We start from the raw sequence: 17,043 nt of genomic DNA on the forward strand, positions 1-17,043 counted from the left end.
TATATGTTAACTAGCAGACCCGGCAGACATTGTTCTGCACTAAATTTGATCTATCTTCTTACACTTTAATAAGCTTTTTCCGTCTAACTCTGCCCTACCCTCGTCACTTTTTCTTAATCCTTTTATTCACTCCTCTCTCCGTCTTTTTCGCTTCATCTATCTCTATCTTCGTCTCACTCTATCTCTTTCTCAGTCTCCTTCTCCTTCCCTTTTTTCTCTTATCTCAAGTTTTTCTCATTCTTCTTCATTCCTTATTGCCAGTCCAAGAGGGTGGTATCTATTTTGTTCCAGTCCCATTCCGAGTCCCAGTCCTACTCCGAGTCTTAGCCCCAGTCTGTCTCGGGTCTACTTCCCGGTAAAAAGGATCGTAAATACTAATATAGGCAAATTTATATACCAAATTTCAGGCAAATTGAATAGTACGTATGTAAATAGGTATGTGGGTATTATTAATTCATGTCTTTATTTCGGCTTCGCATGCATATTTATCAGTATTGCCAGGTTGATGCGACTAAATTGAATATCACAATGAAAATTACTTTAAAGCTCTCAGCAACAGCTTTCATTTGATATCCATAGTATACACATATTCTAGGGGTATCCGGGTCCACGTTTTGGCCTATATCTGGAGACCATAATCACCAATAGGTATGAAAACTACCCTGTACTAAAGCACACATCAATAGCTTCAATTTGATGCTCATAACGTAAAAACACATCCTAGTGTTACCCTGATCCACGTTTTGACATATATCTTGAGACCCTAGTCACAAATAGGTATGTAACTTACCCTGTACTAAAGCACTCATCAACAGCTTTCATTTGTTATCCATATTGTATAAACTCTGTTTAGGGGTACACGGGCCCACGTTTTGGCCTATATCTCGAGACCCTAGTCACCCAGAAGTACGAAAAATTCCCCGTATCAAAGTACTCATAAACTGCTTCCATTTGATAGCCATATTGTACAAACACATTCCAGGATTACCTTAGCATAAAAAATATATTGAAGAATTAATTTTCCTTAGTGCACAAATATTAGCATATACATGCAAAAATTCCAAAAAATAAAACTTTTGTTTAGGAATTTTAAGGAAACGTTCAATATTTTTAACGAAAGAGTATTTTTTAAGAGATGTTTGCATTCTTAACCATTTATGTTGCATTAAATTGGCAACAACGCTTAAATATGTATGTACATAAATGTATTAAGCTGTTATGATATGAAAATACATACATACATCCATTCCATACATACATCCGTACATATAAATGTACTCCCGAAGTTCAATAACGCAGCGAATGCTATGTGTCGCCTCACTCAAAAGCAATTAGCGCGCACAGTTGATACCGAACAATCACACACACGAATTTTTTGGTAAAAATGTTACTTTTGTTTAAACAATTTGGCTGATATAAGAAAGGAATCAAGTATTTTTTTTGACGCAGAAGGAAGGTAAATATTTCAAAGTTTTACTGAAAAGTAGAATTTTTCAAATCCATCCTTCCGTTTTTTGAGTTATGGCTGTGTAAACAAAAAATTTATAATTTTTGACTACATTTTGGCAATTTGCCACGCCCCTGTAAAATATACCTTCAAATTATATTAACTGTACCATCTCACGTTGATAAGCTTTCAAATGCAAAGAACCGTTTTAAAATCGGAGCATTCTGTGTGAAGTTATGTGCATACATGGCATTTAGTGACTTTATTTTATAAGATTTATAGATTTATAGATATATATATTCTTCGCATGCTACCCAACTATAAAACCCGAAATGATCTTAGTAAGTGCCATCAGTTCAATTTCATATTATCAATATGATCCCAAAAATCTTTTTCGTGCTTGATAAAGATTTTAAAATAATAAATATTGGTGTTTTAAAAGGTTTTACTTGCAGGCTTGAGTCAATACAGAAGCAATTATTACTTTTTTCTTTAAGGAATTTTCATTGGGACTCTGCATATAATCTTCCACCTTGTACTAGTCGGTTAAGGCTTATCAATCATCCAACTCTCGCTAGCCGTAGAGAAATGCTAGGAGTATTATTTATGGCTAAACTACTGAATGTACTAATTTCTAGCCCCTTTCTTTTGAACGAAGTAAACTTCAATGTCCCATCACGAGCGTCAAGACATTACAAACCTCTTCTTTTGAGGCAGTGTAGAACTAACTTCGAATTAAATGAACCTTTCCGGTGTTTGTGTTATGATTTTAACTCTCACTCGAATTCATTTGATATAACGGATTCACTTTTTACTATAAGGAAAACTGTCCTATCCTATCTTAACTCGTAACAAAATAAAAATAAAAAAAAATAAAAATCGTTATATGCTAAATCCTTAACTTATTTAACAATTTACTATATGTATAATTTTCTACTGTTATGTATATAATACTCAGCTGATGATTTTTATTCTGTAGCTGAGCAGTTTTAGATCTCGACGCTTAACAAACCTCCTCCTATCAACAACTCGGCAAAAACAAAAACAAATCCGTGCGTCATGCGGATGCGCCCCTCGTGTCGGTTGGGCGGGCTTTGGAGGGTATTAATCCGTTGGGTTTATTATGATTATTATTTGGAATCTTAGTGGCTCTTGGTATAGCAATGAAGGTTGAAGCGCAGACAACTAATGCTGCAGTAACACGTCGTTTATCCACTACAAGACCGACAACAACCGCAAGACCAACAACCACTAGGCGACCAACTTCAACCACGCAACCAACTCCTACCAGGAGACCAACATCCACGAAAATATCAAAAGTTCCTACTTTGAGACCAACATCCACAAGGAGGCCAGTTCCTACTAGAAGAACAATACGCACAAGGAGACCATTTCGTACTAGGAGGCATACGCGAACTAGGAGACCAACTCGTGCGAAAAGACCAGCGCCAACTAGAAGACCAACGAGAGTACGTAGATCCCGTAACTTACCGCCCAAGAAACTATAAGATAAAATAGCAAATATTTTATGAAACGTTTGATAAATTAACATTAAAGTGTAACAGCAAAGTGGTGTCAAAAAGATAATTTTTTTTTTTTTTGAATAAACTTAAAAGTAAACGAACATTAATCTGATCAAAAAGTTTCCTTATGAGTTAAGCAATAATATGAAGAGCCCGCATTTATTTTCCATACTTCCTCACATTTTTCGTGTTGATAACACAAGGTTGCTAAGCATTGTCTGAGAACTTTCGTTTCTCCAATAAAAAAGTTAACTAAGGACTGATTGTGAAAGGCTGTTATCAGATCAGTGAGGCAGTTTGTTTAAAGGAGCGCGCACCAATAAGGTACTGATGGGTTTAGGACAATACATCCAACGGAAAATTTATCTTCGAAAATTCATTTCACGGATCCAGAATAGATTATCTCAAGTACATTTGGTTGCGGACAGTTCACCTCACGCACAATCAATTCCTCACAAATCATGCCTGAACAATTCAGTTCATACACGGAAAATTCTTATCTGAACAATGTAACACGGAAAATTCATTTCAAAATTTTTCATGAACACTTTCGTCTCTCGAACAATTCCTGCTCAAAAATTTGTCCCCCGACAACTCAGACTATCAACAATTCATACCGGACAATTTATTCCAAGTACAACACGTACCCATACGATACAAAATTCGTTCCATGACACTTTGTCCGAGGACAATTCATTCCATGGACAGTTGGTTCGGGACAATTCATATCACGCACAGCTTATACTGGACGATTCATTCCACGGACAATTTATGCCAAGGAAACTCGTTCCACGGTTAATTCATGCCCGGAAATCTCATCCGGACAATTCACTTTTGAATTGGATTTTAATTAAAGTGTGCGTGGTGGTTAATAAATTCCGTTGATATTCACAGGATGTTTATATAATAGCCGGAAAAATCTCCGTGTGAAATTTCAACATGACATCTTTAACGACTTTTGATTTACGGCTTTAAAACTTTTCAAAATTTTACCAAATTTCATTTCTCGTGATAATGTCATAAAGACATATCAAGTTTCGTCACTTAATTGGTCTTTTGTAATAAATTACAGCATGTTTTCCATTTTTTTAAATTTTCGATAACGAAAAAATGGGCGTGGTTGTTGTTCGATTTCGCTCATTTTCAATACCAATCCGTTCTGGGTCGACGTAAGCACGTTTACCGAATTTGGTGAAGATATCTCCATATTGGCTCAAGTTATCGTGTTAACGGACGGATGGACAAGGCTCAATCAAATTTTTTTTCGATACTGATGATTTTGATGTATGGACGTCTATATCTACCTCGATTCCTTTATACCTGTACAACCGCCCTTTATCCAATCAAATTTATAATACCCTGTATATAAGTACAGCTGGGTATAAAATAGCTTTCCAATCACGGATCATATAACACTGAATTCGCTCTGACTTATTAGAACAGTTGCAATTCAACTTCTCTCGCTACATTTTTTCACACCAAGCAATTCATAAACAATATATTCCCGAGCAGCTTTCATGTCTGCACAAAATCAGTAAATGTTGGGTCTTTGGGCCGTAAACCGCCAATCCAAAGTTTTCGTATTACAAACCTGCGAGATGCTAAACAGCATATCCATGATATTGGTTCAAACCTTTAGTCAGTTGTGCTCTTGTTGTCTTTATTGCCGGTGAATTTTGTTACTGATACCTTGACTTGGTAACTCAACTGCATTTTATTTACTTGCTTAATTGACGCAAACTGGCTCGGCCGTTCAACAATTCACGCCAGTCGCTTTTTCGTAAGGCTAACATGAGCCGATTCTTAAAAACAGGGAATTTAAATCGTTTTTCACCTGGTCATGCCAGCCGAATGGGGTCGCCTTCTTTCTCTCTTTGCGTAGGCGGGTTCTGATAGCAACAGATTCTTTGCCGGATCATCAGAACTCATTCTCGTAATTGGTCCGAATGTCACGTAAATGATTTTTCTGACTTTTTGCGTTTTTGTTTCTTCATATTTTAATCGCATTTTACTACCGGCATACTCAAACCGAATATTCTAACCTCCTCAGCCCACCACCCTTGTAGTCAGTCTTTTGCAACTTTTCCATTACCGATCTAGTCTTATGTACATTCACATTTACTCCATACGATGCACAAATAAAAGTTGAAAATAAAAACTTAAATTTTTGTGTTTTTATGGGTACATTTACATATGCACTTATATTTAATACATATTTTAATTAGTTTTAGGCTTAAAGAGAAATCTAAACTCCAAAAGAGTACTTTTACGATGCGGAGCCCGAGGACCAGAGCGAGACGAGCCTGAGGACGAGCTCTTTTAGGAGGCCCTGCACGTGGTATTTTACGAGATTGTGCAGCTGAAATTGGTCGACGCTTTGCAATTGCTCGTAGTGGGCGTGTCAATATTGATGTAGTTGTTTTACTTGTTGTTGTTAGCCAGCTTATGGTTTGCATCGTTGTTAGTGATTCTAAAGTTGGTTTAGTGGTTACAATTAGCAAACTAGACGAGTTCTCTTGCAGTGCGGCAATCACTAAGGGCATAGTGACGAAAATTGCGACTCCAATAGCTAGAAGAAAACAATATGCCATTTAATTTTTAAGCGGTTTGTTGTATTTAATTTTTACCCAACACAAACATATTGTTTTGCAGCATGGAAGGTGATCATGGGAGTCAACGTACATATATCCTTGGGGGAACTAAAATTGATTTACAACTTTTTGATGAGATATTCACGTAAATAGGCTAGATTTTTTTCTTGTAATTTCATTTAGGTTTTATTTTGCATTATGTGCATTTTCTTGACATGTTATAAATAAATTTGCATCAGTTACCATGTATTTTTTTTTTTTTTTTTGACTGCTTTTCTGACATTGGAATGCGGTCATAAGTAGCTGCCTACATAAGTTCAGTGCTAATCATAAGGGCTTTTATCAATTCAGCCCTCTGATGCTCTCTATATGTTCATTGAATTTGCCTTACCAACCGATCGCTTTTTTTTATATGACGAAACTGTAAGTTTCGAGTGGATTGATACCATTATTGCAATCGTGCTGCAGTGACGTAAATGCAGTCTGAATCGACTGGGAATACTGCTATATAAAATTATGGTAATATTGTTTTAAATGCTATACCTCATTAAAATGACACTGTCTACTGTAAAAATTTATAGTTTTACCTTTTTTAAATGTATAAATATTTATCTTGGTTTTAAAGTAATCAAGAACGGCTAATTACACAACAAGTTGAAACCCATACCCAAAAGAATACATATGTACAGTAGTGTGCCCGTTTTTCAGCAGTTTGGTATTTTTAGGAGCCACCTCTAGACCTTTTTTTTTCAAGACTCTAAGCGAGTTATCAAATCGAAAAATGCTAATAATTTTTATTCTAATTTTATTCTCTGTTCTTCCCTTCAGCATGCAGCAATTGCGTAATAACTTGAAGCGTCATTTGGCTCACAACAGTCCAACCGTGTCTTGTGTGTCTGCACATTAGGAGGACTCAATTCTTCATGAAATGTTCTTTCGTAGAAACTCTGTGGGACTTTTCGAGATAAAACAACTATGCGTATAACAATAATTCAGTAGGCTGCTCGTATATATACTTTTGGTCGGTCAGCTTTGATCCGTGCTACACTGGAGCTGCATTTAATATTATCAAGCTGGTTACGTTCGACAATAATTGACAGATAGCTTACCGTGAGCCGCCGATGTGAGGCATTATTCAGAAACTTTCTCGTCCAATGCCCTTAAGTGCTCCTTAAAAAGAAGTTTTGGTCAAGAGTAAGACTTCCAATTTATTTGATAGTCTCCTATGGTTAGTACTGTGAACTCACCAAAATCTCTTCCATCTTAATTCTAGGCATCTCCAGTCCCATAATCTTCAGCCCTTCTTTTATTTTACATAATGCTTGGAGTATATCAAACATTTGCGTACCTCCGGCAAGGTCGATTTGTATCACACCGCCATACATCACATTCCATAACGTTGACCCCAAAAATATCCCTGATTTACGCAGTCGGTGCTGTTGTGCTTACTTGGCTCCTCATCCGTATCAAAGAGGAATATTAGTGGATTTTCAAGGGCTTGCGGAAAACGCTAATGAGCGTGCTTATCAAAAATTTAGAAGAGATTTTTTAGAAGAGCATTCGATTTTACATATTTATTAGTGTCTACATTAGACTGGGCGATTTATTAACCGATATCGCGCCATCGGTATTTCGATAGGATTTGGGCTCAGGAGAAAAAGTTAATTTTCGAGCCTGCGAAATTTCATCGATTTTTTATGCATGCTTTTCATTTTTAAGTTCCAAAGCATTTTTTATGTATTTTATTCTTGTCAATTGGCAAATGCAAATTGGTAAATGCAGTTTTTTGAAAAAAGATTTCTTTTGTGGAGAATTAGAAGAATTTTGGTCGAAAAATCGATTTTTTTTTCGCAGGCTCGAAAATTATTTTGTTGGGTATGCGTAGTGGAACTTTTTTCCTGAGCCCAAATCTTATCGAAAAATTTATTTTTATTTTTATTTTCTGGCTCGAGGTCATATAAATAAAAACAAGGTGTTTATATTTTGTGCCAATATATTTCGATTACACATCGGTAATCGTCTTCAAGGGCGAACTAACACCAAACATAAAAACATATAATGTAGCAAACAATAACACAGGTCAACAAAAAAGAGTTTTGGTTTGATGTAGCTCTACTTGTAACCAAATTTGGTAGTTTTTGTGTTGCTACATTTGTGGGGAATACACAGTCCAAAAATTCAGGAAAAGTATAACAGATTTTATAAAAAGTGCTTATTTGTTGTACTTTAAATTGCAAGTTGTAGACAAAAACAAGCCGTGGATACCTCGAATAGTTTGTAAAATGTGCTGTGAACACTAGAGACAGTGGGTCAATGGTAAAAGAAGTCATATGAGATTCGAGGTGCCTATGCAATGGAGAGAACAAACAAATCACTTCGATGACTGTTACTTCTGCTGTGTCGATTTGCGTGGTGTTAATGTTAAAAAATGATATATCCAAACGCTCAATCCGCTAAGAGACCTTTACCACATTCTGAGGAAGCACCTGTTCCAACATTTTATTCTACCCTTGAATCAGAATAGTGAAGTGTCTAACGATAGTGATCTCGAAGAAATGGCGTCTACTGAGCCAACAACTTTTACCCAAGTAGAATTAAACGATCTAATAAGGGATCTGGAATTATCTAAGGAATCTACAGAAGTATTGGCTTCTAGATTAAAAGAAAAAAACTTGTTGGCTACAGGTACGAAAGTGATTCTCTACCGTACAAGAGAGCAAAACTTGCTGCCATTTTTTAATGCGGAAAATTATATAGTTTTTTGTTCAGATGTGCAATGCCTCCTTCTCAAAATGGGTCTTTCAGAATACCTCATTCACGAAAATCACGTAAGCGAAAGTTTTTGTGTTAATAAAAAGTTTATAATAAAATAAATAACACAAAACTTTTTTTTTCACAGTAAAAATTTACTAAAATAGAATATATTAGGAAGATCTACGCGGATATAAAAAAGTTAAATGTCTTTGAAAACGGAATTAATAGGAGATTGTTTTAAAATAATTTACATATGCACTGGCAGACAAATAAATATAAAATAAATATAAAATAGAATAAACAGAAACAAAGTTATGGGGCCATACATGCCTTAACCTCTTAAAAATGGGTTCTTGACCCTATCTAGAAAACTGTACGTAGTATTAAAAAAGTAAGTATAGAGTTTTTATCAGGGTACCGAGTTCAAAAAAATGTACGTAGCATTAAAAAAGTAAGTATACAGTTTTTATCAGGGTACCGAGTACTACCAAATTTGTTTACAAGTAGAGCTGCACCAAAATCACTGTTGACCAGTGTAATTCTATAATTTAATCAAAACACTTGATACGTACATTTATTTCACATCCGTGCTGTATAACGAGGAGTATAAAACTGTTTATTTTTTGTTGACAAGTGTCTGTATGCTTGCGCTGTATTATCGATATCTGTTTTGTAATTCATACGTATGTATGTCCGTCGGTGTATTCACTATATGTAACATTTCAAATGTATATCTCTTTTTCTATTGTTTCTCATTTTTGATAACTGAAGCGTCGTCGAAGTTCGGAGTATGCGCCTCCCTTGCGCAGTGGGCCCTGAGTGCTGTTTTGTGGTTATTTGTATGATTACAATTTTTATACTCAGTTGAGCAGAGCTCACAGAGTATATTAACTTTGATTGGATAACGGTTGGTTGTACAGGTATAAAGGAATCGAGATAGATATAGACTTCCATATATCAAAATCATCAGTATCGAAAAAAAATTTGATTGAGCCATGTCCGTCCGTCCGTCCGTCCGCCCGTCCGTCCGCCTGTCCGTTAACACGATAACTTGAGTAAATTTTGAGGTATCTTGCGGAAATTTGGTATCTAGATTCCTGGGCACTCATCTCAGATCGTCATTTAAAATGAACGATATCCGACTATAACCACGCCCACTTTTTCGATATCGAAAATTTCGAAAAACCGAAAAAATGCGATAATTCATTGCCAAAGGCGGTTAAAGCGATGAAACTTGGTAGATGGGTTGACGTTATGACGCAGAATAGAAAATTAGTAAGATTTTGGACAATGGGCGTGGCACCGCCCACTTTTACAAGAAGGTAATTTAAAAGTTTTGCAAGCTGTAATTTGGCAGTCGTTAAAGATATCATGATGAAATTTGGCAGGATCGTTACTACTATTACTATATATGTGCTAAATAAAAATTAGCAAAATTGTATGAAGAACACGCCCACTTTTTAAAAAAAAAAATTTTTTTAATTCAAATTTTAACAAAAAATTTAATATCTTTACTGTATATAAGTAAATTAAGTCAAAATTTAACTCCAGTAATGATATGATGCAACAAAATACAAAAATGAAAGAAAATTTCAAAATGGGCGTGGCTCCGCCCATTTTCATTTAGTTTGTCTAGAATACTTTTAATGCCATAAGTCGAACAAAAATTTACCAATCCTTCTCAAATCTGGTAGGTGCATAGACTCTATGACGTTAACTGTTCTCTGTGAAAATGGGCGAAATCGGTGGAAGCCACGCCCAGTTTTTATACACAGTCCACCGTCTGTCCTTCCGCTCGGCCGTTAACACAATAACTTGAGCAAAAACCGAAATATCTTTACTAAACTTAGCCCACGTACTTATCTGAACTCACTTTATCTTGGTATAAAAAATGGCCGAAATCCGACTATAACCACGCCCACTTTATCGATATCGAAAATTACGAAAAATGAAAAAAATGCCATAATTCTATACCAAATACGAAAAAAGGGATGAAACATGGTAACTGGATTGGTTTATTGACGCAAAATATAACTTTGGAAAAAACTTTGTAAAATGGGTGTGACACCTACCATTTTAAGTCGAAGAAAATGAAAAAGTTCTACAACGCGAAATCAACAGCATTTGGAATCTTGGCAGGAATACTGTTAGTGGTATTGCATATATAATAAATTAGCACTACCCGACAGATTATTTTCTGGATCACCTGGTCCACATTTTGGTCGATATCGCGAGAACGCCTTCACATACACACCTAAGGGCCACTTTAAAGCTTTTAAAACCCTCATTAATACCTTTAATTTGATATCCATATCGTACAAACACATTCTAGAGTCACCCCTGACCCACCCTAATGGCGATATATCGAAAAGGCGTCCACCTATAGACCTAATGCCTACTCCCTCTTAAAATGCTCAGTAACACCTTTCGTTTGATACCCATATCGTACAAACACATTCTAGAGTCACCCCTGGCCCACCCTAATTACGATATCTCGAAAAGGCGTCCACCTATAGAACTAAGGATTACTCCGTTTTAAAATACTCATTACCACCTTTCATTTGATACCCATATCGTACAATCACATTCTAGAGTCACCCCTGGCCCACCCTAATGGCTATATCTCGAAAAGGTGTCCACCTATAGACCTAATGCCCACTCCCTCTTAAAATGCTCAGTAACACCTTTCGTTTGATACCCATATCGTACAAACATTCTAGAGTCACCCCTGGCCCACCCTAATGGCGATATCTCGAAAAGGCGTCCACCTATAGACCTAACGCCCACTCCCTCTTAAAATGCTCAGTAACACCTTTCGTTTGATATCCATATCGTACAAACATTCTAGAGTCACCCTTGGTCCACCTTTATGGCGATATCTCGAAAAGGCGTCCACCTATAGAACTAAGGATTACTCCCTTGTAAAATACTCATTACCACCTTTCATTTGATACCCATATCGTACAAACACATTCTAGGGTCACCCCTGGCCCACCCTAATGGCGATATCTCGAAAAGGCGTCCACCTATAGACCTAATGCCCACTCCCTCTTAAAATGCTCAGTAACACCTTTCGTTTGATACCCATATCGTACAAACACATTCTAGAGTCACCCCTGGCCCACCCTAATGACGATATCTTGAAAAGGCGTCCACCTATAGAACTAAGGATTACTCCGTTTTAAAATACTCATTACCATCTTTCATTTGATACCCATATCGTACAAACACATTCTAGAGTCACCCCTGGCCCACCCTAATGGCGATATCTCGAAAAGGCGTCCACCTATAGACCTAATGCCCACTCCCTCTTAAAATGCTCAGTAACACCTTTCGTTTGATATCCATATCGTACAAACATTCTAGAGCCACCCTTGGTCCACCTTTATGGCGATATCGCGAAAAGGCGTCCACCTATAGAACTAAGGATTACTCCCTTTTAAAATACTCATTACCACCTTTCATTTGATACCCATATCGTACAAACACATTCTAGAGTCACCCCTGGCCCACCCTAATGGCGATATCTCGAAAAGGCGTCCACCTATAGACCTAATGCCCACTCCCTCTTAAAATGCTCAGTAACACCTTTCGTTTGATACCCATATCGTACAAACATTCTAGAGTCACCCCTGGCCCACCCTAATGGCGATATCTCGAAAAGGCGTCCACCTATAGACCTAATGCCCACTCCCTCTTAAAATGCTCAGTAACACCTTTCGTTTGATACCCATATCGTACAAACACATTCTAGAGTCACCCCTGGCCCACCCTAATGACGATATCTCGAAAAGGCGTCCACCTATAGACCTCATGCCCACTCCCTCTTAAAATGCTCAGTAACACCTTTCGTTTGATACCCATATCGTACAAATATTCTAGAGTCACCCTTGGTCCACCTTTATGGCGATATCTCGAAAAGGCGTCCATCCATAGAACTATGGCCCACTCTCTCTTAAAATACTCTTTAATACCTTCCTTTTGATACACATGTCATACAACCACATTCCAGGGTTACCCTAGGTTCATTTTCCTACATGGTGATTTTCCTTATTTTGTCTCCATAGCTCTCAACTGAGTATGTAATATTCGGTTACACCCGAACTTAGCCTTCCTTACTTGTTAAAATAAGTTTTGTGTTGTGCGAGACGTGTTTTCAATTTGGATTTCGTAGTGCCCACATATATCTTGTTACATAGTTCTTTGTCATTACCTCTGCAAGGTGTTTTGTATATTTCTTACGATTAAAAATACGTTTTAAAGTATTGATTGGCTTGTGGGCTATTTTTATTTCCTCACTATTATAGCAATCAGATTTTGCAAGGCGCTCTATTAGTTTAGGTACATAAACTACAGATTTAAATATTTTCGCTCTTCTGGCCTAGTTTCCACATTTTCTGATATAGCTCTTCTTATTAAAGTTATAATATTGTTATCCGGAAAATCATTATCCTTTAATAATACTGTCATTTCTTTCTTAATCTCATTGTGGTAAGTGTCGTCCGATATATTCAACATTCGTTTTATACAGCCCATTGCTGTATTAATTATCATTATCTTAGGATGTTTCGAATGAAAATTAATGATGCGTTCTGATGATGTTGGTTTCTTATACTACACTAACTTGATTTGATTTCCTTGTCTTATTATAATTGAGTCGAGATAGGGTAACTTTCCGTCGTCTTCGAATTCCGTAGTGTGTTTGTACCTCGTTTTCCTTGACTATTGCGAATATGTCGTCAACGTATTTTGTGAGTAATCTCCGTTTGATTGTTAATTTTTCCGTGCTATTCTCCTGCAACTTTTCCAATAAAATGTTTGCAATAACTGGTGACGTTGGTGATCCCATTGGTAATCCTCTCAGTTGTGTCCGTCGTTGAATTTAAAATATCAGTTCTCTTCAATGCAGAACTTTAATATTTCCATGAAGATTTCCTTATGTATTTTAGTGAACTTTTCTATTATGGTCCATTTATTTCGTATAACGTCAAGTGCAAGTTGTGTTAGAACAGAAGGAAACAGTGATACAACATCAAAAGAAATCATTTTATCATCGTCATAAATATACGTGTTATTAATTTTATCTTTGAAGTGAAGCGTATTTTTAATGTTATAATTCGAATTCGTTGTCAAGTTTTTCAAAATGTTTGCAATATATTTACAAAGGCCGTAGGATGGTGATGAGGAAACAGAGCATATGGGCCTGATAGCAGTACCTTCCTTGTGAACTTTTGGAAGCCCGTAGATCCTGGGAGATAGTGCCGTTGTAGTGGTCATATTATTTCTTTCCGATTTGGAAATAATACCCATTGTAAAAAGTTTATCTACTAGACCGTTGTTTTTAGCTTGCAATCTGGATGTGGGATCTTGTCTTTGTACTCTATACATGGTCAAATCATTTAGAATTTCATTAATTTTATTATTGTAGTCATCTATTTCCATTGCTACAGTTTTATTACCTTTGTCAGAAGTTCGAATTCGAATATTGTGATTTTGTTTAAGAAATTTGCGTGTTCGTTCCACTGTGTCCACTATTGCACGATCTATTGCACTGGGTTTGTTTGATTTTGTATGCTCTTTTATCAACAGAGAACATTTTGTGCGCGACTCCTCTTGTTGTTCTTTGCTTTTGTGTGTTAGTATTAGCTCATCACCGTCCGCGATGTATTTAAATAAAGGGAAATTCTTGTTTTCAATTGGCAGCGCAAACTTTGGACCCTTGGTTTAGAGCGATTTTATATCTGGTGGAAAATCCACTTCGGTATTATTTATGATCATAATTCCGTAATTCCTCATACTTTTTCTTTTCTTTATTTTTCAATGTTAACGTCAGTTTGTTTCCTACATATTCCTGACTCTGAATAAACGCTTTAAAATCATCTTCGCTCAGGCGTTCCTTCAAATTTATTGTAATCTCATCTGCCTGTTGTTGTTGTTTTCTTAATAGCGTATGTTTATGTTTAATAAGTAAATTAAGTATTTTTGTCTGGTAGTTATAAGCATGTCTATCTAAAGTTTTGTCCCTATTTTTGTGTATGTCTACGTCGAAACTAATTAATTTTTTACATTGCGTTGTATTTTTGATAAACTTAGGGATTAACCTAGGCTTTTTAAATCTTAATAAGAATTTTAAACTCGATTTTAATTTTACCAATTTCATAGATATAAGTTGAAACTTGTTGATTGTTGCTTTTACTTTGTTGTTGTTATTCAAGTGACAAGTGACTACTATTTTCATTTCTATTTGCAAAGCGAAGTTCAAAACTACAAATCAAATAAATTATAAAATATAAAATTTGGTGAAAGTGTGTTTAATAAAACTAAATAATAAAGTATATAATGTTTAATGTGTGCCAGCATATTTGATGTGCGCCCAATTGGAGTTCGGTTAGTAAGTGCCATCGTGGTGTGATGGTAGCGTGATCTCTTCGGAGGTTATCGCGCCTTACATTTATTTATTTATTTATACATTTTCTCAAGTCTTCCCCCTTCAAAAGATTATACAAATGACAAAAACCTTAGGACACCCCCGGGTAGTTAGAATATATTCGGCTGTTGTAAGAGGTGACTCTAATACCCAAATAATTCGTGGTGTTGTGTAGCGCAATATTTTCAAAGTTATGCCAGCGCAATTTTAATCTTCTCCAACTCAATTAACCCCACTTACCCGTGGCGAATAATGATTATTAAGCAGCCGGGGCTCTGGCGACCCCAAGTTTCTCATGGAGCCAGGGGGTGGGAGCAGGATAGCCCCGAAATGGTTGGGCTTATATTTGAATGGTGCTTGTTACCGGAACGTATCGGTTCAACATCCGGTAAAGGGCCATCATCATCGATAACACCCCCCAAAACCTTCAGAGAGTGTTTTTATCGTAACAACAAGAACAAGGTCCACTTTTCAAATTTACGGCGGAACAACATTGCCAGGTATCCTAGTTAATAACAAAAAACTTATTTCTCTGCTTTACAGCGTGTTAAATTTTATTTTATTTTTTTTTCAATTTTTGATACCTCCACTAAGTAAGTATTCGAACTATACCTACGTCACATTTTTCACGTTTTTTAGTAATTCGCCCTACTGTTTATGCACATTACTACGTACTCTAATGATAATGCTGTTCACACTATATTTACGCTTATTTTATTACCCATCATTTGTGATAAAATGTTCACACATATGCGCAGCTGTTTCTTTTTGCTTTGCGCTTGATGTTGGTAGCGTCAGTACGACGTGAGAACATTTAACCGAAATTGAGCTCTTACTTTTTTCAATTGACATGTTTTACGGAGAAAATAATAAATTTTGAATCAGGGGTAATAAATTTAGATGTCACTGTATTAAATCTCAGTAAATTGCAGTTTTCTCAATGCACACACATGCACCAACATACGCACTGCCCTCAACTGGCCCAATGACACCTGGCTAATCCTGTTCATTATTTTTTTATACTCAGCGTGCTTTGCACACAGGATATATTAACTTTGATTGGATAACGGTTGGTTGTACATGTATAAAGGAATCGAGATAGATATAATCTTCCATATATCAAAATAATCAGGATCGAAAAAAAATTTGATTGAGCCATGTCCGTCCGTCCGTCCATCCGTATGTCTGCTAACACGATAACTTGATTAAATATTGAGATATTTTCACCAAATTTGTTAGACGAGCTTATTTTGGCCCAGAATAGATTGGTATTGAAAATGAGCGAAATCGGATGATAACCACGCCCACTTTTTATATATAACATTTTGGAAAACACAAAAAACCTGATTATTTAGTAAATAATACACCTAGAATGTTGAAATTTGACATGCGGACTGATATTGAGACTCTTGATAAAAATTTGAAAAAATTGTTTAAAATGGGCGTGGGACCGCGCACTTGTGATAAAATCAATTTTAAAAATATTATTAATTGTATTTCAAAAATCGTTAAACCTATCGTAAGAAAATTCGGCAGAAATGTTTCCTTTACTAAAAGGAATGCTTTGAAGAAAAACAAACGAAATCGGTTAAAGACCACGCCCACTTTTATATAATAGATTTTTAAAAGGGTCGTAGATGAAAATACGGGCGTTGCCACGTGTTATGTAGAAAAGTAATTTTTTTTTGGCCGAGTCATGCTTGGCTACAGAAGAAATATCATCAGCTGAGGGTAAAATTGAAATTAATAGAATATAGAAACAAATATATTGTAACGAATTTACTGCAAATCCTCTTATTTGCAACCTTCTGCTAGGTTCGAACCACTAAACTGTTGAATAAATAACTCCGATATTGAATAATGCAATAATGGTCTTTATTAGACTACTTGAAAATAACTCTTATAATTCGCAACTGATAGCTTGCTTAAAAGAAATTGATTTTCAAAATAATACTGCTATTGCTCGCTAGATAGCGTCTTAAATACAACTGATTATCGCGCCTCTACTCTTGCTGTCTTTTATACTCTCTGATTTCATCGTTCGCATCTTCTAGGCGCTTCCATTGCCAGAATCTACTAGTTGGCCATCAGCTATCAAATTTCTCAGCTGTAACTACAGATGCACGATTTTATAGCTTCTCTCATTGCATACTTTCGGGAGTATCTGAGATATATGCATGTGGTTGTGCGTTGCTTCTCCGCTGCGTGTTCGTACATATGTGTAGACATAATGATTGATTCGTTTATGTAGATACAAGTGACTGTCTCCTTTATTGTTGTTGTGACTTCATTTACTTAGCA

The 17,043-nt window shown here is 36.2% G+C and overlaps 1 protein-coding gene and 1 long non-coding RNA gene across 2 annotated transcripts in view; one reads left to right on the top strand and one right to left on the bottom strand.

The window, feature by feature from the left end:
* LOC137251399 (uncharacterized) overlaps positions 1-17,043 on the top strand; it is a 55,617-nt gene that overhangs the window by 22,461 nt on the left and 16,113 nt on the right. The gene's annotated exons all lie outside the window — the stretch shown is intronic.
* LOC137249476 (uncharacterized) lies at positions 5,148-8,983 on the bottom strand. The gene is made up of 3 exons (XR_010952391.1): positions 8,888-8,983; positions 6,671-7,083; positions 5,148-5,539 (listed from the first exon to the last, which is right to left on the bottom strand). It is a non-coding gene; the product is annotated as an uncharacterized lncRNA (long non-coding RNA).

The sequence above is a fragment of the Eurosta solidaginis genome, chromosome 4, assembly GCF_040869045.1.
Source record: "Eurosta solidaginis isolate ZX-2024a chromosome 4, ASM4086904v1, whole genome shotgun sequence".
In the NCBI taxonomy this organism is placed as follows: Eukaryota; Metazoa; Arthropoda; class Insecta; order Diptera; family Tephritidae; genus Eurosta; species Eurosta solidaginis.